This window comes from Podarcis gaigeae (genome assembly GCF_964106915.1).
Source record: "Podarcis gaigeae genome assembly, chromosome: 1".
Classification (NCBI taxonomy): Eukaryota; Metazoa; Chordata; class Lepidosauria; order Squamata; family Lacertidae; genus Podarcis; species Podarcis gaigeae.
Genome location: NC_139678.1, coordinates 100,403,613 through 100,426,893, shown reverse-complemented (window position 1 = coordinate 100,426,893; position 23,281 = coordinate 100,403,613). Strand labels below are relative to the sequence as shown.

General features: G+C 42.8%; 1 long non-coding RNA gene across 4 annotated transcripts in view; it reads right to left on the bottom strand.

Moving 5' to 3' along the window:
- Positions 1-5,216, bottom strand: part of LOC310833396 — an 18,240-nt gene extending 13,024 nt beyond the window's left edge. For 3 of the 4 annotated variants that reach the window (XR_014558674.1, XR_014558675.1, XR_014558676.1), the window contains exons 1-2: positions 4,629-5,216; positions 3,570-3,656 (exon numbers count right to left, since the gene is read on the bottom strand). This is a non-coding gene — a long non-coding RNA (uncharacterized lncRNA). The remainder of the gene's footprint in view (positions 1-3,569; positions 3,657-4,628) is intronic. The other variant, XR_014558677.1, reaches the window with a different exon arrangement.
- Between the last annotated feature and the right edge of the window lie 18,065 nt (positions 5,217-23,281).

Here is a 23,281-nt window from a genome sequence, read left to right as displayed (position 1 = left end):
CTCCACTGGACACCTTCCACTGATAATGGCACTATCTAATAGGTAAGTGTGACAATTGCACAGCCATATTTCATTCAGCACTTGCAATTATGCTGCTGCTGCTGCTGTATTGGTGCCAGCCTCAAAACTTCGGAGCTCATAGGCATCCTTGCACCTCTCCTTTCTAAGGCCAATGCTTCTTTTGCAGATTTTAAAAATAAAGCACATCGAAGTGCAAGTAGATAAATAGGTACCGCTCCAGCGGGAAGGTAAACGGCGTTTCCGTATACTGTTCTGGTTCAGCAGAAGCGGCTTAGTCATGCTGGTCACATGACCCAGAAGCTGTACGCTGGCTCCCTCAGCCAGTAAAGCGCAACCCTAGAGTCGTCCGTAACTGGACCTAATGGTCAGGGGTCCTTTTACCTACCGTATTTTCCGCTCTATAAGACACACTTTCCCCCTCCTAAAAAGGAAGGAGAAATGTGTGTGCATCTTATGGAGCGAATGCAGGCGGGAGGCTCTGCTCAGCGCTCCGTTTAAAGAGCCGCGTGGAGCATGTGTGCGACTCTTGTGGGCTTTTTCCCGAGGAGGGAGAAGGGCACATGCTCCTTGCGCTCTTTAAAGGGAACGTGGCTCTTGGGGGAGCCTTAGCCACGTGCAGCCTCTCCTGGGCAGCGGGATGAAGGCTCCCCTTGCCCGGGAGAGGCTGTGTGCGGCTAAGCCAGAAGCCATGACAGCCAGCGGGAATGCAGCGCTGTGAGGGGAGCTACGCAGCGAACCCACTGACTGTCCTGGCTTCTGGGATTCAGAATTTTTTTTTCTTGTTTTCCTCTTTCAAAAACTAGGTGCGTTTTATGGTCAGATGTGTCTTATAGAGCAAAAAATACAGTAGTTTAGATGCTAGTTCCTGCTTCACATATCCTATCCTCTTGTCATGGTGCCATTTCCCCTGCTGCATGGGGGGACCAGCCCTAATTTGTAAGGAAAGCGAGGAGAGGGTCACTTTCCCGACAACCAAATGCTGAGCTCAGGGGTGGAGAGAGAGAAACACTGTATTTTTACAAGAACAGTGCAAAAAGAAAAAGAAAAAAAAGGCACCTGGATCTTGCACGACAATGGAATAACCAACTGCAATTAGTGTACTGGATGAATTCCCTGAAAGGTCTTTGGGACACAATTTCTCTAGCCATGCTTTAGAACGTCACAAAGAAAATTAAGTTGAAAGAGCTCCAAAAAACAAGGATTTCCAAGCTGAACTATTTCCTACATTGGTTTTCTTCCCCTTTCTCTCCTGCGTTTTTTAAAAATGAAATAAACCTGCTTTTTATATTGATTGTTTTATTATTGTGATTCATATTTGCATTTTATTGATTTTAATGTGTAAGCCGCCCACAGGACATAGTTAATTGGGCGATATATAAATGCCAAAATAAATAAATAAGCAAAGAGGCAACATTGTAGTTAGTTTCGCTTTTGCTCATTTTGTTTCTCATGTAGTAGATCAGTCAGTGCTGTAATAATGGGGATGCAAACTCCCCAGGAATATTGAAACCAAATGTTTCTCATTAACATCATTCCTTGGATATTTATTTCTATGGATTTCAACTCCCCCCACCCCCCGCATCAGAAAAAAAGTTTGTCCCATTGTGCAATCTTTCAGTTTTTAGACACTTAACATGTTTCTTTAAATGTTGCAGTTTTGAACCGCACCTTAATTTAAAACAGAATGAAACAGAAAGGGAATACATTATTGCAAAACAAGAGCTAGTAAACAGCAAGCCTGTGATAGATGGAATTCGTTTTACTAAAATATTTTAAATGCTTTAACATGGTAATCCGGACATTATCTTGAAATGAAATTTTTTGCCTCTTTGAGTTATGAACCTTTGCAAATAAGGTTTTATAATAGGAAAACTGTCAGCGCTTTAATTATAGGGTAATAAATAGCAATTCTGTATTAACTTCTGATATTTTCTTCCACTCTTTGAGCATGTGCCCAGCTATTGTTGGAAACTGATAATCACATACTGTACAACATCTTGCATTTCCAGCACACCCTTTATGGAAGCAGCTCGTTGCATCCTTCGTGGAAAGAAAATTGAGGGATCTTCTTCAGAAAAAGGCATGTCGGTAGCTGTACAAACCAGCTTTGCATTTTAATGTCAAAATCATCGTCAGACCCCAAGTTCTGACTCTTGCCAAGGGAGACATTCCCTAGGCAAGGAGGATGCCAAGTCCAAAATCTTTGCTCCAGCTTAAAAAGCCAGCCTAACTTAACATTTGGTTAAGTTGGAAGAGATGGAGTCATAACATTGCAACTCAAGGAGGCATAAATGTTATCCAAAAGCATTTCTAAGGAGGAGGAGGGAGTGGAATTTTAACAAGGAGCATTAAACCCTGGAAGAGCCCCTTTTATTGCTGAAGAGCTGCTTGGGCTGTGAGGAATGAGAGGCTGGGCCAGCCAAAAGGATGTGAGTGGGGGGCGGAGAAGGAAATCAAGGTTAAACGAGGCCAGGATGGTTTTACAGGGTTATAATGAAAGCGAGAACAATGAGGCAGAGGTTCAGAGAACCAGTTGTGGTGGCTAAGCATTACATCAGGGAGGGCAGACTCAGGCAGAAAGCCTAAAGAGTGTTTACTAGCAAGCAAGCCCCGTTGAACACAGCAGGGCTTCCGCAGAAACATAACCAGACTGAAGGATCTTTGAATGTGACCAGGAAGAGCTGCAATGATTTTGAAGAAAGGAGGAGAAAGTCTACCAGAGGAACGAAAACCCTGACCTCTTATGGCATTCAAAATTAAAGCAGCCTTAAATAAAATAAATCTATCTGTAAGTGTAATACATTTTGATTCCGCTTTTCCTGCAAAGAACTCTGGACATCACACATCTTCTCTTCCATCTATCCTTAGAGCAGCAGCTTTATGAAGTAGGTTTGGCTGAGATGGTGGCTGTGGATTTGAGGCCAAAATATCTGGAGACTACCAATTTGGCAAAGGCTGTTCTACCCACTGCTGCATTTCTCCGAATAGATTGACATGTGTTTGCTCTTTTGTTCATTTGTTTGCTCTGTGCAATTGTCGTTATCTGCTAGGTTCACAGTCTGGGTGGAAATGTATGAGGGGTTTCAGAAGAGAGTTCTTGCCCCATAGCACTGCCCTTGCTTTTTCTGCATTCTTTCCTCCTCTGATACACATTTTCGTTTCACACTTTACCAGGCTGATAAGTCAGGCACAAAGCAAACCACTTTGCAAGAGCTCAGCTTCTCATCCCACCAATTGAAATAAGCAAGAGAAGAGTTGCAGAGAAGCAGCAACCAAGGTCAGTTCAGAAGGCAGCGTTCAGAAGGGTGTGGGCAGAATAGTAGTCTGTTTAGCATGAAAATGTCATGATGAAACATCTTCCTGAGTTGTGCCGAGGCACTTGAAAGATGGAAGAGAAATGTCTTAAGTAAAGAACATGTTAAAAGTGGCTGCTCATAACACCTGGGTAGATATTTCCAAATGAAGGTACATTTTGACATTCCAGGCTTTCAGTATGGATTGGGCAGTGATAAATGAGGAATCTAGGTGGAACAACGATACACCCTTACCTTTCCGAAACAGTACATAAGAGTCCACCAATGCATTCTATTCTCAGTGAAGTTTGATCAGTGTTTTCTTCTTTAATGCAGTTGGGTCTGTTGGTGAACAAAGCCAGCAATTGGCTTCTCCATAGGAAGGAAATGGAAAGAGGCCTCTGTGCCTTCAATAGGAGTGGAGTATTTACCCCCTGCAAATATTACCAGGCAGCTCTACAGAGACATGGCTTCATTCAGTGGTGGCTACAAGCCCAATATCCCCATGTGAGGGTTTTGTGGTGTGTTTCTTTTAACTTCGTGGGGTAGCTGGCACTGCACGATGGGAAAGAAGAACGAGTGTTGAAAACTGCGCAGGTTCCAACCTCTTTCGGTTCTTTCTCCATCATCCCTTTTGTGGGTTGTTACATTTTTATTTCATTCTTCCTCCAAGAAATCTGAGCAACGTAGATTGATTTGATTACTTGCTTACATTTATGCCTCACCTTTCTTCTGCCCTGGGCCCAAAGACATTGCTCCCCCATCTAGCTTCAGCCAAGTGGTGCCCCCCATGCTGTCAGATGGGGCCAGGCCTACTGTGTTTCTCTGCTTGCACATGCACTAGTTTCAAAAATTGGCCTGGTCCAGCAAGGTAAGTGAAGTGGTTTTACAGGCTCTGCAATGGTTTCATTGTGGTTGCTTATGTATTTATTACATACGATTGTGTCTTTGCTTGTATTCATTTACACCCCACCTTTCAGCCCATGGTGGCTCACAAGCACCATAAAAAGCAATATGCAGTTGACAAAAACAATGACGAAAAACTGAATTAAAAGGATTTTAAAGGATATTTTTTTTGGTAAGGTTGCAAAAGAAGATGAAATATGGAGTTGCTGCTCTGTTAAAACAGTCTGCAATCTTTGCTTAGGGTGGCCACTTGCAGAGAGAGAGAGAGAGAGAGAGAGAGAGAGAGAGAGATGACAAAAGAGGATCAGAATTGCATAAAAATGGACAGACACTGTTTCATATGTACAGTGTAGGTCAACATTTAGTACCTATGACCATCATTTGAAAAAGAAATTCAGTACTTCTTACCATAGCATGTATGTACCGCTCAGTCTGCCGTCCAGTCTTCAGTGCTATCTCTCGCCCTATCTTGTTCTGGTCCTTTACCTTTAAGCCGGACTTGAACTGGACAGCCTTTCAAATAGAGGACTGTTAAAGAGATGAGATATAACTACACCATTCTAGCTACAAGCAAAAGTGGCACTTGAAAGCAAAGCTTTCCAATCGAACAGAAAGAGCAAGGGGTGTGGGGAAGGAAGAGAAAGGGAAGAGGATGCACCTATGAGCAGCCAGGATACTTACACGTTTGGGTTTCTGGCTCAAGCCAGTTTAGCCCTTGCCTGGCCCAGGAGAGAGGGGGCACGCGAAGGTTGGGAAGGTGACGGGGGCAGAGTCCCTGCTTCGTGTAAGGCTGGTTGTTGCTAACAAAAGCCAGAGAGAGAGCAGCAGCAGCCTCTTCTGTGTGTGTGTGTGTGTGTGCAGAGCAGAGCTCTTGGGGGAGGCTGGGCTAGCTAGCGTGTGCTCGTGTGTTGTTGCTCGCAGCTATGTTCTCTGGCTTTCACATCCACTTGGCTTTTTACACTGGAAGGATCCCCAGCACTCTGATATTAGGCCAGGAAAATAGAAGGCGCAATAAAAAAAATAAAATAGAGGGTTTTCGGGGGTTTTTAAGAGAAGGGAAGGAAGGAGGGGGCTTTTAATGAATTGGCTTGAGTTCAAGCACTTAATTTTCAGCTTAAAATGCTTGAGGATGGGTAATGATTTGAGGGAGGGTGGGATGTTTGTTTAAGGTGGGCCTTTTTGCTAGTCTCCCTCCCTCCCCCGTCTCGTGAGCACATTGCAAATGGGCCTCCTACACACCAAAGTGTGCAGCTGTGCTTCAGATTCCCCCAGTATCCAGCTACCCTCTAACGCTATCATAATGCATATTGCATTTGCAGGATCCAAAGGAACATGGAAGGGATTTCTCTCTCTCTCTTTACTCTGCATTGTTTCCTCTCCTTTTGCATTGCTTATCAGACAGCACATGGCACATGTTCACCATTAGTCTCTGTAATGGACAAATACATCCTCTCCCCTCCCCCCCCCAAAAAGGGTGGATAATTTTTTTCCCTTTCCCTTTGTAACAACTGGCAAGTTTATCTCTCTGCCCTTCTTTCACAAGGCCTAAACTTGCTTCCGTAAGAAAGCTCAAGTCTAGGCTGCCTTCAAGACAAGCTGCCAGACTCTTCTGCTAGGACTCAGCTAGATTGGTAAAGAAAAGGCGTCTCATATGTGTTGTATATGCAATATAGCAATGTGACACCAGATGGCGCTGTGAAGTCCTGTCTTTCCCTACCAGATTTCCCTGTATGGGTTTGCAACGTGTTTAACTGAATTGCTTCTTTGACGTGTCTAGATCCAGCCCTAGTGTCAGCCCAAGAAGTAAAAGTGAGAATACCTCTGAGCATATGTAGAATGTCTTCAGTTCGCTATGAACGTGGAAGCAGTAGCTGCTTTTGCAAATCTCAGTGTTGGAGCACCCAGGTCAGGACAGAATGGGATAACTTTTCCTAAATCTGATCACTTCTGGTATTTGAGATTAAGCCTTTAGGGTTGCGAACTGCTTTGGCCTGATCCTCTGCCTTGGAAGATTGTTCTGCAGAAATAAGAAGGGGTATATTATTATTAGTAGTAGTACTAATATTATTATTTTACAAAGTATGAAGACAAAGTGACCTAATAATATCTTCAATCTATCTGTTTAGAGGCAAAGGAGCCTTCCCCTCCTCGTCATCAGGTGACCTTCCACACCAGTAGTCACTTGTCTCTTACACCCTTCTATTTGGGCACTTTCGGGTTTATTGCTATTCATTCTGGAGATTAGATGATGTTGGCTATTTAATGAACATTCATGCTTGCAGGGAGACTAGATGATGCATCAAAGCAAACATTGTCCCACACTTTCCAGTGTATTTTATCTGTCACTTCACCTATCACAAAAAGTCTAGTCTTTTAGCAAAGGGGGTTTGTTGCAGAAGAACTCCCAGTCAGCTTTAACTTCGCAACTTAGATTTGCCTGTATGTGACTGAATCCCACCCCCAAAACAGCCACCGTTTGGAAGTTTCTTTTGTCCCCTCCTAACGTGTGAGATGGCTTGCTCCGCATGTGTTCCCGCCACAAGTAGTATGGTGTAGTCCTGGGCTCCTTTTCCAGTGGGAGCCTTGTGGGTGGGGGTCTGTGTATGTCTCTCTTTCCCATCCTTTGCATTTTGGTTGCAGAGAGCAGAACTTCTCATAGAAAACCCCGGCCTTAGCCAAGACAACACCCTCCACATTAAATCAGCACAAAATTCCTCTGGGCTTTCGCAGAGTTCAGCCTGCAACTCTGACGAGGTATCTAGAGGCACATTAAAACAAATCCGGTCAAGTAAAGGGGCAGGCAAGTGATCCATGCAAAGGGCCTGACCTTTGTGGAGCTTCAAATAGAAAAGGCCTGTCTGTAAACAGTGGTAATTAGCCCTTTCAAAATTCTAACGACGATTAAAATGTAGGGATCGTTATTTTGTCAACAAACTTAGGAGGGCAGTGAGAAAACTTCAATGCCTGCCTTTGCTTGCTGGCTCTTAAAAGCAGAGGCACCCAATGAACTGAGGACGGGAACACAAGCAGAGGCCTTCCTAAAACCTCGGTGTCTCATCCGTAGAACAAGAGCCAGCCTGAGCTGTATCTGATATTAAGCAAGGACAGGTTGACTCTCCTTCTCACAACAAGGAATCGGCACTGGGAAGCGTCTTTTAACTCTGTAATAACAGGTTTCATAGTAAATGAATGTTGATGGTCAACTAGCCAATTATGGTTTAACTATCCCTTGTTTACAGCAAGGTGTAAAACATGCCTTTAGAGTACAAAGGATCAGACTGCCTAAGCTACAATTTGTCCTTCATCCCATTATGCTCCCCTTAAGCAAGGCTGGCTCCCTCTCCACCTCCCTCCCTCCTTCTTTCTGTCTCTCTCTCTCACACACACATAGGTATGAGCACTGAGGAACATACCTCGCCTCTGTTAATTTGCTTTTGCTTTATTTCAAATGCATATTCTTGTTTACTTTTCAAAATTTACATAAATGTCAGCATTGTATAATTTCTATGTTAACAAAGCAGTGAGCAAAATCCCTTGTATGTTTATAAAATATTATTGTTTAATTCATGTAGTTTAGGAATTCCAAATGTTGAGAATAGGAAGGAGGCCAAATACCATCTGTTTATAGCTATGCTGCATCATCATATGTGCACTTAAAAAAAAAAAAAGCGGGAAAGAGCTTTCTTGGTCAATCCACTGTATTTTTTACTCAGAATTCGGGGGCTCTATTGAATCACTCTTAGATCTTTGCCAACATTCCTTGATAAGGTTTAAATTCTGACCAGTTAAGCAAAAAGAAATGTATTCACTTCAGAATATGTGTTAATTACAGATCCATGCTAGTTTTGCACAACTCTCTCTCTCTCTCTCTCTCTCTCTCTCTCTCTCTCACACACACACACACACACACACTCATTTTGTTTCAATATTCATTTGTTTTTCTGATAGGACAAGATTTGCATGTCTCTGATTTTCACATGATCATGAGAACTTCAATAATTATGTGATCATGTCTTGGTTGTGTGACACAGGCCTATTTTGGACTACATTAGCAGCAGCATCTCTGTATTAATTTCATTCCCCCAGGAGTACTGGTTGGCAAACATTATTCCCATGCATTTTCCTATGCAAACAGCTTATAGGGCTAAATCTGCTTAGCTTCGGCAGTAAGGCTGCACCATGATGTAGAATAAAACTTTTCAAGCAGAAATGCCCCCTCTCTTGATTGCCACCTCAATCAGTCCTGTGGAACCGGGGGGGGGGGACAGCGGAGGGGGGGACGACGACACTACTTTCACTTTTCAAATTCATTTATTTGAGATGAGGGAGCTCATACCTCCATGGGTATGATTCTCAGAAAAATATGCATGTCAACCTTTTGGAAAGATCATCTTCATCAGGCAGCTTGTATTGAGCATCAATAATTGCTAGTAATTTTTGTACTAGATTTCCATACATCTCAAAAGTGGTCTGGGAATAACCCAGAATGGTAGCACTAGAGGCTAACATTGTGTTGGCATGAATGCTGGGTTTGCAAACCCTGGGAAGTCTTTGACATACCTGCGGCCTGGATGCCACGTGTCCCACATCCAATATCAATGCAGTCCCCAGAGTTCCAAGACAAAATTTTCTGTTTGTGTTCAGGAGCTTTCATAACTGATACAACAAGTTGCAAGAAGCATCAGCAGTCATCACACAGTCTGGTAGACAGCAGGTTTGTGAAGCTTGGTTGTTGAGGAAGGGGCCATTTAAATCCAACAGTATTGTTGATTGTATGTACTGGCATCACATAAAAATGTGATACCCTGGTTTTCCATGATATAATGAATCACACATCCTCTATTCAGTTGCCATATTTGGCCATGACAAGACTAATCTGCAGTTGCTCTCAGAATATTTCCTTTTCTGTTTGTTCAAGGTGGCCCAACTCATTTTGTCTGTTGTTGTTACTCTAGGTGTTAGAGTCTAACATATGAAAAATGCAGATGCAGCTATAAAGCAATAGTTGGTGGTGGAGTAGGGCTGTCCACCTGTCAATCACCTGATGCCACAATGATGTCAGCTGATGGGGCTTGCAAAGAACCTTGTGTGGTGCTTTAAAACACCCACAGTCAGCTTATTGGGACTCTTTGCAAGGAGCAAGAATTGTGCCTTCAAGAATTGGCTGGCTGCTCTTCCCACCAATCAGACTCTACTTTCTGCTGGAATCAGCCATACTATGGATTTCCCCTCTACAATTCCCCTTCAAAGTCCCCTTTATAAGACCTATAAAGCCCTATGCAGCTTAGGTCCAAGCTATCTGAAAGACTGTATTCCCTCATAAGAACCTGCCTGGGTTTTGATATCTTCAGATGAGGTCATTCTCTCAGTCCTGCCACCCTCATAGGCACGCTTGGTGGGGACCTGGGAAAGGGCCTTCTTGGTGGCTGCTCCCAGACTCTGGAACTTCCTCCTTGAAGAAACTCAACTGGCTCCTTCCTTGTTGTCCTTCCACCAGCAGGTGAAGACCACCTTGTTCCAACAGGCTTTGGGGAACTGATTGCTTTTAATCAGGGGCTGGTGCCATGCTGTTTTTTGTTGTGATTGTATGTTTTAAAATACAGTGGTACTTCGGGTTACAGACGCTTCAGGTTACAGACGCTTCAGGTTATAGACTCTGCTAACCCAGAAATAGTACCTCGAGTTAAGAACTTTGCTTCAGGATGAGAACAGAAATCACACGGTGGCAGCGGGAGGCCCCATTAGCTAAAGTGGCACCTCAGGTTAAGAACAGTTTCAGGTTAAGAACGGACCTCCAGAATGAATTAAGTTCTTAACCCAAGGTACCACTGTAGATCTTAGAATCACAGAACTGTAGAATTAGAAGGGACCCTGAGGATCATCTAGGCCAACCCCTGCAATGCAGGAATAGGCAGCTATTATTATTATTATTATTATTATTATTATTATTATTTGTACACCACCCTTCATCTGGAAATCTCAGGATACCATCATCTCAGATAGATAAGAACACAAAATATATGTATATAGTTGCAATTCTATTATTTGTTTTTTAATTATTTTTCCCCTGTGTTTTTAGTAATTCTTGTTTTTATCTATAAACTGTATTGAGTCACGTCAGGGGAAAAGGCGAGGTATAAATAAATATATAATAATAGTAATATAAGAGGACCCCAGCTGGCTTGCTGTCACCACCAATCAACTGACTGATGAAGAGAGCAAGCTTCCCTTGCTTGCCCACCTGCCTATCATCTGATGTCATGTATGATGTCAGGAATGGGACATGTGGGCATGGTTTTGGTGAACAGGCTTTGTGGGCCAAATTGGGTCATGCAGCAGGACTAATTGGGCCTGGAGGCTGGCAGTTCCCACCCCTGCCCTGGTCTAAAATTACCTTGTTGCATCATTGCTTGCCTTGTGACAGAGGGATGAGCCTCTCTTCCATGGTCCCACAATGTGGTGACTACTGGTTCACTAGAAGAGTAAAAAGGCAGATATTGCAATATCATTCACACGATACCTTTAAACATTTCCATCGAATTGGTGGATTTCATCCAGTCATCAGATAAAACAATTAACTTATTTACTCTAGAGTAGTCCTGCTGTTTGTTGGAGTGCCTGTTCCATCGGTTCCCCGCCCCATCCCAAGAATGTTACAAAAACGCTGATTTTCAAAAGGTTGCCAGATGTCTTAAGAAACCACGTTGGGGGAAAATAGCAGGGGCTCCTGAAAACGCTGCTACGTTAAAACTGCACGCTGTGTCCATGCCGAATACAAGGTGTGCTTGCTTAACTGAGGGATATGTCCTTTGTTGTTAAGTCACTAAGAAGATTTGCCTTCCAAGCCCATGTTAATTAGTTAGCTTGTCAAGTCCTGTAGACGTCTTTCCACCTTTAAAAGCAGGAGATTCCCTGAGAAATGGGCTTAAAACATCCTAGCAAGGCCTGGAACGCTGAATGCCCAGATTAGTGGCAGGCTTTGTTGTGCTTGCATCGGGGCAACCCAGCTGCAGTTTATCCTACTATTGCTAATGACGCTTGGAGTGATAGAGGTGGCTTGTGGAGCTTGCATATGGGGTCCCTTCCCTAAGGAGGCGGAATAATAGCTGCTACTCAGGTGGTATATGGGAGGATAAGAGCAGATCTGCAGTTGTGTTTCTGCCTGGTGCATGGTGACTCCGAGCGGCACAATATCAAGGTATACAGCCTGAAACATATCTTCCTCTACCGCAGAGGGACCGATGTACAGGTGGAAAACCATGGCAGTAAGCTGGTTGTATCCCAACCCTGTCAGAATGTACATCTGCGAATTAAATAATTTTGTTGCAAAGCGTTTGCCGTATTATGCAGTTGCTCAACTCCAAGCATTGCTCACTGTGTTGAAATTTCTTTTAACTTTTGCCCTTAAAGCTCCCTTGTGTCTGCTGCAATGTTCAGTGTTACAGCAACTCATATTATTTAGCTGTGCCCAGTTAGAGGGCTATTGCCTCTTTAGTTGTGAAGCAAGGAACTAAAGCTCAGACCCTTTGAAAAAACAGAAGAACCCTCCTCTTCCCCTGTTGCACACTCTGCTACTTACATTGTTATCTCCAAGCAATTGGTGACAGTAAAATGCACCTAAACCTCCCTTCCTACGAACAGCATTAATAGGTTATGAGGAACACAGGAAAGCAAGGAAGGCATATCGAGGGTGGGGAAAATGAGGAGGAAAGATGCTGACTAACAAATTCGTCTTGTTTTGCAGTGGTGAAATGTGTCATTTCAAATAGAAACGGGTATAATTCCAAGTCTGTAAAAGTAGAAATGCCATTAGGAGTGCGATGCAGTGCCCTTATGAATGACTAGCCAGGGAGAACTAGATTTCATGGCCTTGGGTGTTTTAAAAAGATAGCTCTGATCAAATGAGAAAACCAATCTGGAATCCGAGCCTTCAAGGGAGTAGCCATATAACTATTTCAGCCCGTAAGAGTGAAAGCGGAATCCTAGACCACGCGAACATCAGCACATGCCAGTCTGGTTGTGGCTTTGAATTGCCAGGCGTTTAAAACTAGCCTGGATGTGCCACTTGGCAGGCCGCTACTGAACAGCATTAATGATGATGTGCCAAAAGCCAAAAACAGGCTCGGCCCATCCTGTGGAGTCACAGACATAAAATACGCTGAGCTGAAGCAGCCTGAAGTAGCCATGGGCTACCCTTTGTTTCTTAGGAACTCTGGTTTATTCCCTCAGTGTGTGTGTGTGTGTGTGTGTGTGTGTTTGTTTGTTTGTAAGTTTCCGCCGAGACTTTCTATAGTCTAACTCTGCCTATCCTTTGCTGGATGCATATGGTGCAGATGAAGAAAAAGGGTGGGATTGGAGGAGGAGAAGGGAGGAAAACAAACTACACCCCCCCCCACCGGGTCTAGCAGGCCTGGACCATTCCTGGCCTGTCCTTGTAAGATGACCCAGTTTCTCTAGTCTTCCATCCTGTATAAACTGAGAGCTAATGTCTCCCACTCCAATACATGAGTGGGTAGTTTTGCAGGGAGTTGACTCCCAGCAGTATTTAAGACCTCAACAGCCCCAATCTCAACATCTAAAAGGGGAGAACAGCACCTTCCCAGCCTAGGTGCAACTTTTATGAGTGGCTGGTCAGAGCTACCTGTCAATCAGAACCTACTTGGCTCAAGAGCACCGAAGAAATGGAATGTAGCCAAAATTCAGTTATTCTTCCTGATCATCCAGAATGCTCTGTGCCTTGTGAGGAAGGCCTAGCTAGTTTTCTGAAATGTACGGTAATCTTCACTTTCTTAAAGTCCCGAAAAAGCCCTTTCCCTTTTTCTTGCCTCTTATCCTTCATAAACCTTCAAAAATTGGCTGTCAGGGTTCTCTGTGTGCGTTTGTGCCAGACTCAAAGGGATATTTTCCCTTCACATGCCTAGACCATTTGGCTTCACAGTGCTTGTGTTTATCAGTGGGATTTGGCAGACAAAAGTAAGCTCTGGTGAGAAATGGATTAAAACAGGATGATCCGTCTGCCTCATAAATAGTCACCTTGCACCTTCAGGTCTCACTTCCACCCAAGGGAACCCCAGGGAGTGTGCTGGTAGTCTACCTGAAGACCCCCTTGCACAGCTAGACTACCCAGAGTGGCAGTCATGGAAGGGGAGAAGAGAAAAACCCTTTTCCATTACAGCATGTATTGAAATGTGTGTGGAGAGCTACAACCACCATGGTGCCAGTGATCCTGAGCCATGTACATGGTTTAAGCACAGAGATGGGAAACTGGAAGTCTTTCTGATGTTGTTTAGGCTATAATGCCCATCTTTCCTGGCCACTGGACATGCTGGCTGGAGCAGAGGGGAGTTTGGAGTCCCTTGCCATCTGGACGGCCACATAGTACTCACCCCTGGTTTAAACCTTTGTCAGAGCTTTCCCACCCAATGTGCTCCACGTGGAAGGTTCCAGCTTGTGAAGAATATAGGAAAGAGAGCACATCATACGATTGCCTTCTCAACACAATTCAAGACCATCACATCTATATCTCCAGCCTTGCTCTTATGAGGTCAGGATGGCATGCATGGGGTCATCTGTGTAATCTTCATTTAAAAAATACAGTGGGTTTGGTGTCATGACCCCAGACACAGACCCTCACATTATCCCAAGGAAGATGCAGATGAGGAGGTAATTTGGGCTTCAGCACTCAGGAGAAGATCCTCAACACCACCTCCTGGGCCCTCCTGACCTGAGGGTGTAGGCCTCTCACTCTCCTCAGACTTAAGAGAATGAGCCCCCAGTAGCATCCCTATCATTTCCAAAGCATCAAATTCAGCACCTGCAGAATCAGACAGGTCAGCACATAGCTCCTTGACTACTGTATAGCCCTTGTCAGCCTGTATACAGCTTCTGATGGTCCCTGCTCTTTGTTAAGACACCTTCCACAGCTTAGGCAGCAGGGCCAGTGGGAGCTGGCCGGGGTACTGACTTGCTAGAAAGACTTGCCTTGACCTGAAAAGACAGGGCTTGACCTGCTTCTTCCAAGACCCGGCCCCTGTAGAACAGGGTAGTAGGTTAGGCTGACTGCCAGGCTTGCCCAGTGTTGTTCAAGGGTGATGGTAGGGTTTTAACATAGTTCTCCCCAGCCCATGTTCAACACTGCCATACTGGGTCTCCGATCTTGACCTATAAATGACTTGGGCTTAGCTAGGAATCCATATTCCATTGAAATTTCCAAGATAAACTGAGAATGCCCTCTTGACTATTCCATCTGTGTGTCAGGTCTGGTGATGAAGGCAAGGCACACATGGAGGCATTCTCAGTGACAGCTTCGCAGTTATAAAATTCCTTCCTCTTGGAGGCTCGCCAATGTCCATGCCCGAGCATTTTTCCAGAAGTGCTGAGAGCTATTTTTCTGTGATTAAAGAGGGAAATCTGCAGAGTAACTCTGCGAACTGGGTGGTCTTCCTACCAGTTTTTTAGACATCTGATTTTAGATGTAGTTTTGTAAATAGGCATTTATTCTTAAAATACGTTGGAAGTGGGGAGGCAGAGAAACCTAAATAAGCACTGGCTTAAGCAAGAGATCCACCACCTGGGGCAGTTAAATGATTTGGATGGTAAATGCATTGGAAGCAAAAAGGGGCTAGGCTGTGATAGATGTCACCCAGGTGTGTGACTGGCAATTTGCGTGATGTAAGGGGATTTCCTGTGTGAACTAAGGCAGAAGGTTGGCATGCAGGCAGGCGGTCAAAGTGTTTAGGAGCTTGACTGAAGCTAAAAATGGACATTGCATGGAAGAGAGAGATTGAGAGATGTGCTTTGGATTACGGTGTGCTTGTATGACCTGGGAGGGGGAAAGCTTCTGTCTTGGGGTCTGTGCTGATTGTTGCTTGCCATCTAGAGTTCTATAAAGTACCTTATAATGTGCCCTGAAAAGGAGACATGTAAACCAGGCCTGTGCATAATGAAAAGAAATTCTACGGATTTCTATGGGGCGTACTGAAAGAAGGGGTGCATGGTAACTTCCCACCTCTCTCAAGAGTTGAATTACACATGACTCTTTGATGGGTGGATCCCCCCCCCCGAACCTTATTTTAAGACCTTAAGAAGCTGTGGTAAGTGGCAACCTGAATTGAAAATTTGTGAAGAAGGAAAAATGCTGCTTACCTTTCGCTCTGCAGGCTGTTTGTCTTATCAAAATCACTGAGACCAGACTATTTTTGTCCTGTGGGGGAGATGATGTGGATATAGGTACAATTTGCAGAGGAGGAGCAACTCTTCTCCTGTGTGTTGCTTTTCCCCTGCACCCCTTTCCCAAGCTGGGGTTCCTTCTCTATCCTGTGCTTTAGATCTAGATGCCGATGCCAATTTCTAACGTCAACAAATCCTGGAGTTGAGCTGTTAGAGACATCAAGGAAGAAATTATTTTTCATAATCGTTTGCTACTGTCTTCATGCTCCTAACTAAAGGAACTCCTAATAGTTTTTCCTAAAACACTTTTGATTTTTAAAACTTGACATGGGGTGGAAGACTCTTGGCCTCCCCTGCTGTAATTGTACCTTTCAAGGTGACAGTATCAAACACATCTGTCACATCACATACACTGATAAACATTATGCATATGCTTTAAAAACATAATGCATGGAAAAGCGTTATGGTTTTCGATTTCTAACACTTTTTTAAAAAATAATGTTAGTTGCAGAAACAGCTAAAATAAATTCATGAATGGATGAACATAAGTGTCAGTGGTGAGCCAACTATAGATTCTCACTCACCCCTTTTTGGTCAGACTTCCTCAGAGAAAAAAGCTTTCTGTTTCTAGCAGAACCTGACTCTGTATATTTCTTATTGGCTGGCACTTGTGACAATCATGAAACCGCCTCTCACCATGACTGGGCAGTGTGCTGATTGGTTGATCCTTGTGGCAATCACAAAACCACCTTCTGTCCCCACCTTGTCCTGGAGCAAATTAAAAACGAAAGCACCTTTTTCTTTTATAAAATTTGCTGAAGAAACATTTAAGTAGATAAAAGTGTCAGACACCTGACTATAAAAAAATAATAATAAAAGCCCAAAGCTTGCCCAGGGAATGAGAGGAAATATAAATGAAATGAGCACTTATCCAAAGCCAGGTTTGTAAGAAGTAAAAGCTAAGGGAAGCAGAGTACAACCCTGCTGCAGAAAAACTGCAAGGCGTCTATAAGTGAATACAGTAGATCTCATCACACTTGAAGTTACATCTTAGTATTCTCTATTTTTAAGGATGCCCCCCCATCCAAGCATCATTCTCATTGCTGCATTCTGAAAACCTGTTACGGACCCCTAAAGATTTATCCTGATTGCTGGACACATTGCACATACACAACTCAATTCTTTGGGAAACATTCTTGTTTAAAACCCCATAGACAGTGTTGGTGCATCACTGCTATGAAAAGACCTGTCTGGTGCACAACTGAATGAACAGTCCTGGCAGCAGGCACATGCAATATGATCCCATTGTAATACTGTTTGATGCAAGAGTATGTTTGATCAGTTACCAGTGATGAATATCATATCACATCAAACAATATGATACAGTCTCATTGTATGGAATTATGGCTGCTGTCAATCAGGCAGTCTTCTGCTCCTTTAACTGTCATCTTTGGGGAATGGAATAAAATGATAGCTACACATACATTAATAAATGAGCTCCTGCATGAATTCCATGCAGACCTGTTGAGATTTTGTTGTTCTTTTCTTTCTGTGGTTTCTCTCTCTCCCCCCCCCCTCATTTTCTTCTTTTTAAAACACATACTGAACAAGAGTTCACTTAGTTTATAGAACTCACCATATGAGAAGCTCTATATTACCTTGTTATGCCCCGCTCCAGAATAACAGTAGATAAAACCCACTTAAGTTATATCTGTGGTATAGATCAGAGGTGGGTTACCTCAGGTATGAGGGCCAAACATGGCCTGCCTGGTCTGCCTAGACTCTCCCTAGGTTACACCCCTCATTAGTCCCACTTTGCAGCCTCCCTGGGTGTTTTTATGTGGTTGGAATGGGTCCTTGAACCCTGTTCATGTGTCTTGTTTGTCTTGATCGCAGTGAGCAAGTGCAAAGGTAAAATTTATATTCTTTGCACCTCCCACATTTGCCTCTAGTCCCACCCATGACTACCATGTGGCCTCTGTAAGGAAACAGCCCTCAGTCTGAAAAAGGGTTGTCACTTCTGTTATGGATTCTCAGAAATTACCTTGCATCCTAAAGAAGAGTCCTACAAACCATGCTGACTATTCTGTAACTGAAATATACTCAGAGTCGCAAAGTGATTTAATGCTCTTTATTCAGCTCATAGTAGTGAGGAGGAATGAATGAAAGTCCCCTCAAAGTATCTGCTTTATATACATTATTTACACAATGGGCTGCACATGATTGGCTAATTCTGGAATTCTACTGTAAGCCAATCAGGTTGTGGATTCACTTCTATCTGGAGCATGACTGGGTGGTTCCTGCCAACCAGTCATACTGCTGCATTGTTCTAAGACCAATCAGACTGCTGCATCCTGAATCCTATTGTTCTAGGACCAATCAGACTGCTGCATTTTGGATCCTATTGTTCTAGGACCAATCAGACTGCTGCAGTTTGGATCCTATTCAATTCAGTACATAACAGTAACTTTTTCTGCTTAGGCCTAATAGAGGTATTTCCTGTTGATGTTGTTGTTGTTGTTGTTGTTGTTATCATTATTCATTGACCTAACCATTCATTTTTATTTCCTAGTCTTTTCTTCTTCTTTTTTTAAAGAATTATATTGGAGTTTGATGAGCATTTCTTTAACATAAATTACCCCAGTAACAGCCTCTATATTGAAATCATTTTCATATTGCTTTTGCTTGTCTACTGTCCTAGTTGGTATATTGCCTGCCTCCACCAGACTACATAAATGTCTTATCTGTTTTGGAGTGTGTGCGTTTCTTGTGGGGGAGAGAATTGGTGACTTTGAGTTTCTTTGAGTTCCCTTTGTTCCTCACTACATCTGAGTGCCTGATTTATATTTATATGTTGACATGGGCATTGTGGTATGTATGTGCAAGAGCTAGAGAAATGTCTACCACATTCACATATGTCAGTAAATCTGTAAGTCTGGGTTCAACACCCCTGATTATTATAGTGTTTGTTTCTCCCACCAGCTGTCCCTTTCTCTTACCTATGCACAAGGAACCTCTGAGACACCATGGTAGTTACAGGGCCTATGTCTGGTAAGTCACTGTGAAAGCAAGATGGTAGACAAGGTGACATTTAGTTTCCCCCAGCAGGACCAATCTTACTTCCCCCCTTTTTTTGAGCAAGCATATCACATAGGGAAGCACACATCTCTTTGTTTCTCATTTTAACTGCACAAGCACACACTCTCAGGTATAGCAAAAGGCCAGCAACTCCGTGTATGATATGTTGCTTGCTGTGCTCTGCTTCTCTGATGGCTTCCTGCAAATCTCACAAGATCTGGTCAATAGTGTATAGATACAGGAAAATAGTGCAGTTGTTGTTGTTTTAGAAAAATCAAGTATTACCAATAATTTAGCCTCGTAGTAATGGATCTGCAGCCTGGGCCTGAATGAACCACTATTTATAACCACACCTACTCTCATTCCTCTCTTGTTTCCTGTTCCTCTTCCCTCCCTCAAGCATTTGCTATCCCTGTCTCTTGCTCCCCTTTCCCCCCCTTTGTTGACCTCTTGATCGTAAGATACCTGGGGGCAGAGGACCTGGTGCTTTGTTTTTTCATGCATTGCTGTGAAAAGTGCACTATTAATTGATGATGCCAAACAAACAATTAATTAGAATAAGCTCGCTCAGACTGACTGTTTGAAACAGGTCTTCCTGTGCACCGCACCAACTGCAGTATGCTGCCATGCTGACTTCGGCTTCCGACGAATACAATAGCCTGTCACATTGCCATCTTCAGCTGTCATGTTGTCATCAGGCATCCCAGACTACTGAGGGTCAGCATTCAAAGAGAAGCTCTTCTTACAAGCTGGGCTTCCTTTCAAGATCAAGCCCAAGTGTGAATCCATTGTGCTGCACCTTATTGCGCAGAAGACGCTAATTTGGTAGATGCACTCTGCCGTATTCTGATCTTGCCTGATCATACAAGCTGTGTGCAAGAGATCTGCCAAAAGTGGTTGGAGTGGCAAATTTCTGCCAAAACTATGCTGTGTGGCATGGTATGTCGTGCTGTCGAATCTTAGGAAAACTATAACCCGGTAAGGTGTTGTTGTTGTATGAAGAAGAAGAAAAATACCACTAAGATGCAGCCCGAGCTGAAAAGGGCTTACAGTCCAAATATGAGACATATGACAACAAGAGAATGGAACTGTTGTTGGAGCATCCTTCCTTCTCTTTAAAAATACTGTTAACAGTAGTGCTTTCCTCCTGAGGTGATTCTACCTCCAAGGGCTCCTTCTGTTAAAGAAGTATTTGCCTAAGTCTTCTGGCCCTGTTCCAGTTTGGATAATTACACTCAACCTAATTTATTAAGTTTTATTTGGATGGCTGTATTCGCCCCTTTGCTTGCCTCAATATTGTACAGGCGACGCTGTTAAAACTTCGGCGCGTTTTAGGAGAGGGTGAAGGCAATTCGATTTAGATATACAAATAAGACTTTAATGATCCCTGATTTGTGAAGCTGTTGTACGCATAGCAATTCTGGAGCCAGCATTGTTAGGAGGTGAACTGAAACGGGAATAAAAGTGAATTTGTGCTCCCATTAAGATTGCTTTCAGACTTCAAAGCGGCTGTAAATCAGGCTGCGGTGTTCCAGTAAGCTCACCCATTATCCACCGTAGTCGTGCTGACATCTTTTCAAATCGGAGGATGAGGGTTTGGTGAGGAGGCCTCATTTCATGCAAGTAGTCCCAGTAATGGAAAACGTAACAAAAAGTTGTGCAAGTGTATGTACCACTGTAGTATAGAGTCGTTCTTCTTTCACAGAGCCTAAAGTGCATCAAGGTTCAAAAGGGATTCTTCTGTTGTTACACCACCAACAACAACAACAACCAAAAGAAAGTTAAGCATTACTTTGCTTGAACATAAATGGTAAATAAAGGCACTGAAGATTCCTTCTCTCTGAAGAAAAGTTACACGACCCATATGCTTATGCAGCCAGTTGGTCTAAGAAAAGCAATCTTTGGCATGCTTGGATTGCACAAACAGAACTATTTCTTCAGAAGAAGAAGATTGTGCAACATGAAACTTGCTACTTTAGCATAGCTGGTCCAATGCTGTGCACATTGGGCAGCTCCAAACTTATCCTACTTTGCTGATTCTGTGTAAAAGCGTGCCCCAAATATACAAGCAACTGACTTCATTCGTTCATTGTACTGACCAAAAATACCAGAGAGACAAGTCTGGATGATGGGGCCATATAGAGGGCCAAGACTTTCTAGGTGGATACCCTTGGAGATGTACCCACATGCCAGCCTGAGTATTTTCCACAAATATTTTGCTCATGCTTGCTTTCAGTGCCTAAGGTTATTATGGGGAGAGAGAATACTTTGTTCTGTTGGGATTGGAGCAACAGTCAAATAATGTTTTATGCATTTTAGAATATATGTGTCAGTATTTCTAGGTAGATAGGTTATGTGTGTCACTTTTAAATACTTATTATCGGTGCATAAAAAAAGAGTGACTTCAAAACATTAAACATTATAATTACAAAACCATGATTGTCTCTGTTTTTTAATGTGTTGGAATCCACCTTGATCTGTTAGGAAAGAGTGGGATAGAATATTAAAATATATAAAGTGAATTGAGACCAGTGGAATTTGTTAGCTGAGATTGACTTGTTTTATTGATTTCAGTGGGGCTCATGGGATACTAACTTTCTCAGTGCAGGGGCCATTAGACACCACAAAAATGAACAGGGACTTACTTGCAATTGACGGCCACAACACAGAATCATATTGTTGTATATACGCTTTGGACCCACTGATTTTAGTGTGACTTGAAAATGCCGAAATGTTGCACAGGATGATGGCAAAGTATAAGAGAGAACTCTGCCTCATTCATTTCAGGCACCAGAGCTTAAGGAGTTAATTTTCTGTGAGCTGCTCAGAAGCAGGTCAGGTATCTGTTAATAATCAATATCAAAATCTCAGTCCCAGATTTTTTTTTTTTTAAGCAGACTGCACAACTAACAGTTTGGCACAAGGTTGGAGGGAAAAACTGTGCCAGCTGACTGATGAGCACCCATCGTTTTTAATTAATTGGGTTGAAAAATGTTTTGTGTCAGGTTGAATTTAGGAGCTCACTCAGCTGTGATTCTCAGGACATATAATTCCCACACACCCCCACACGCATACCTTGCTGTCTTGCCAACCCACCCTGTAGAAATTCAAGAAGAGAACGTATAGAGGAAATACTGGGTAAGTTATAGAATTATGGCAGACAAGCAGAAGCACTAAAAGTATGCGTCATTTTCAGGAAGGAAAAATGTGTGTCAATATTGTTTCTTTAAAGTTTTTAGCTGGTTAACTTACACAGTTTTAATCAGACGACTCAAAAGAATTATCTAAATAAAAGCACAGTTGACATACAGAGTTGCTATTGTGAGGGCATTAAATGACTATTGCATCTCCCCCCTCCTCTGCCGCCGCCGCCCAATAACTATAGACAATTGGAAATCTTTCAAAACCCACATTTGCTTAAACGGAGAGATGGACATGGATTGTTTGTGTGCCATCAGCACTGTGCTCCTTTTCAGCTTCTGTCTTTCTCTATGTGTCAAATTACCACACACTCCTTTTCTTTTTTTAACAGAGAATTTGTGGAATATCTTGGGGTTGCTCTTTAAAATAAATGAATGTTTCTGTCAGCTTTCCCTTAATAGAATCGGTTCTGATATCCTCTTTGTTCATGCTGTTACAGGCTTCAGTCGAAGGGTTCTTTGTGTTAACTTTTTTAAAGTTACATTACAAAGAGGTTTTAAGATTTCCCAACAGGGTTTTCCCCCCCTCTTTCTTTCTTTCTTTCTTTTTTTTTTAAACAGGAGCTTTTGATCTCAAACCTGCTGAGGCCAATGAAATCCTTACCAATTCTCCAGCCACTCTTCACTATTGGAATTTGAAAAGACCCACCTGAAGGATTTAACTCCCTGCATGGTTTCTGCCATCCCTTTTGAGAGTTCCATTCATGTAGACAGTGAGGGGGTCTAGGGCACCCTTTGTGATCTGCTAAGTAGCCTAAGGTGCCCTTTGCATAAAATGTACTCCCGAGGAAATAAAAACCGGGAGGACACAAACCTATATACCTTATTTCCTGCTATCTTCACTTAAAGGAAGAGTGCAGGGGGGCTGCTTAACATCCTTTGCTACCTAAATACCTTTTGGACATGGGAGTTCAATAAAAGAACTTTCATTGCATCCATTACCCTACTGTGGTGCATAGCAAATTAGATTTAAAAGGGTACTCTTTCCCTTACAGCTATTTCTATCATTTTCTTTAAATTTTCAATTTAGTGTCTAGTGACAGAATATTCCATAATGTACTTTAGAACTATATAACACCAATTATGCTAACTGTGAACATTATTTCAAAAGAATTAGAGTTATATTAAGTTATAGACAAACCGTTGGGGAAAAGGTCAGGTTAGAAGCAGGGAGAAAAAAAGCTTTGTGAAAGTCAGTGTTAGAAACTCAGTGATGAATTCCTATTCCCCCCCCCCCTTCTTCCCTACATTTTGTAGAATGTACACAGCATGGATTTCTTCTCTGAAATGCTGTTCGTTAATTAGATGAGTATAAACCATGTTCCCTTGTTATTTCACATCCACACGTTTCTCCATTAAGAGCTACTGTTGACTATTATCGGTTGTGCTGAAACATTATTTTTAATTTTGAGTCACTGAGTAGCACAAATGATTACCCAGTAGTTGCTTTGTAGATAAAAGATCAGTTAGCTGAACAGCCTTGAAAGAGTATCATAAACTGAAAATTATGTTGTGCCTTACAGGATCTTCTAACACAAAAGCTAGGGACTTTGTGGTATAGGCTATATATTCAACTAAAAAAAAAAAAAAGTTCAGTGCAGAGTAAGTCATAAA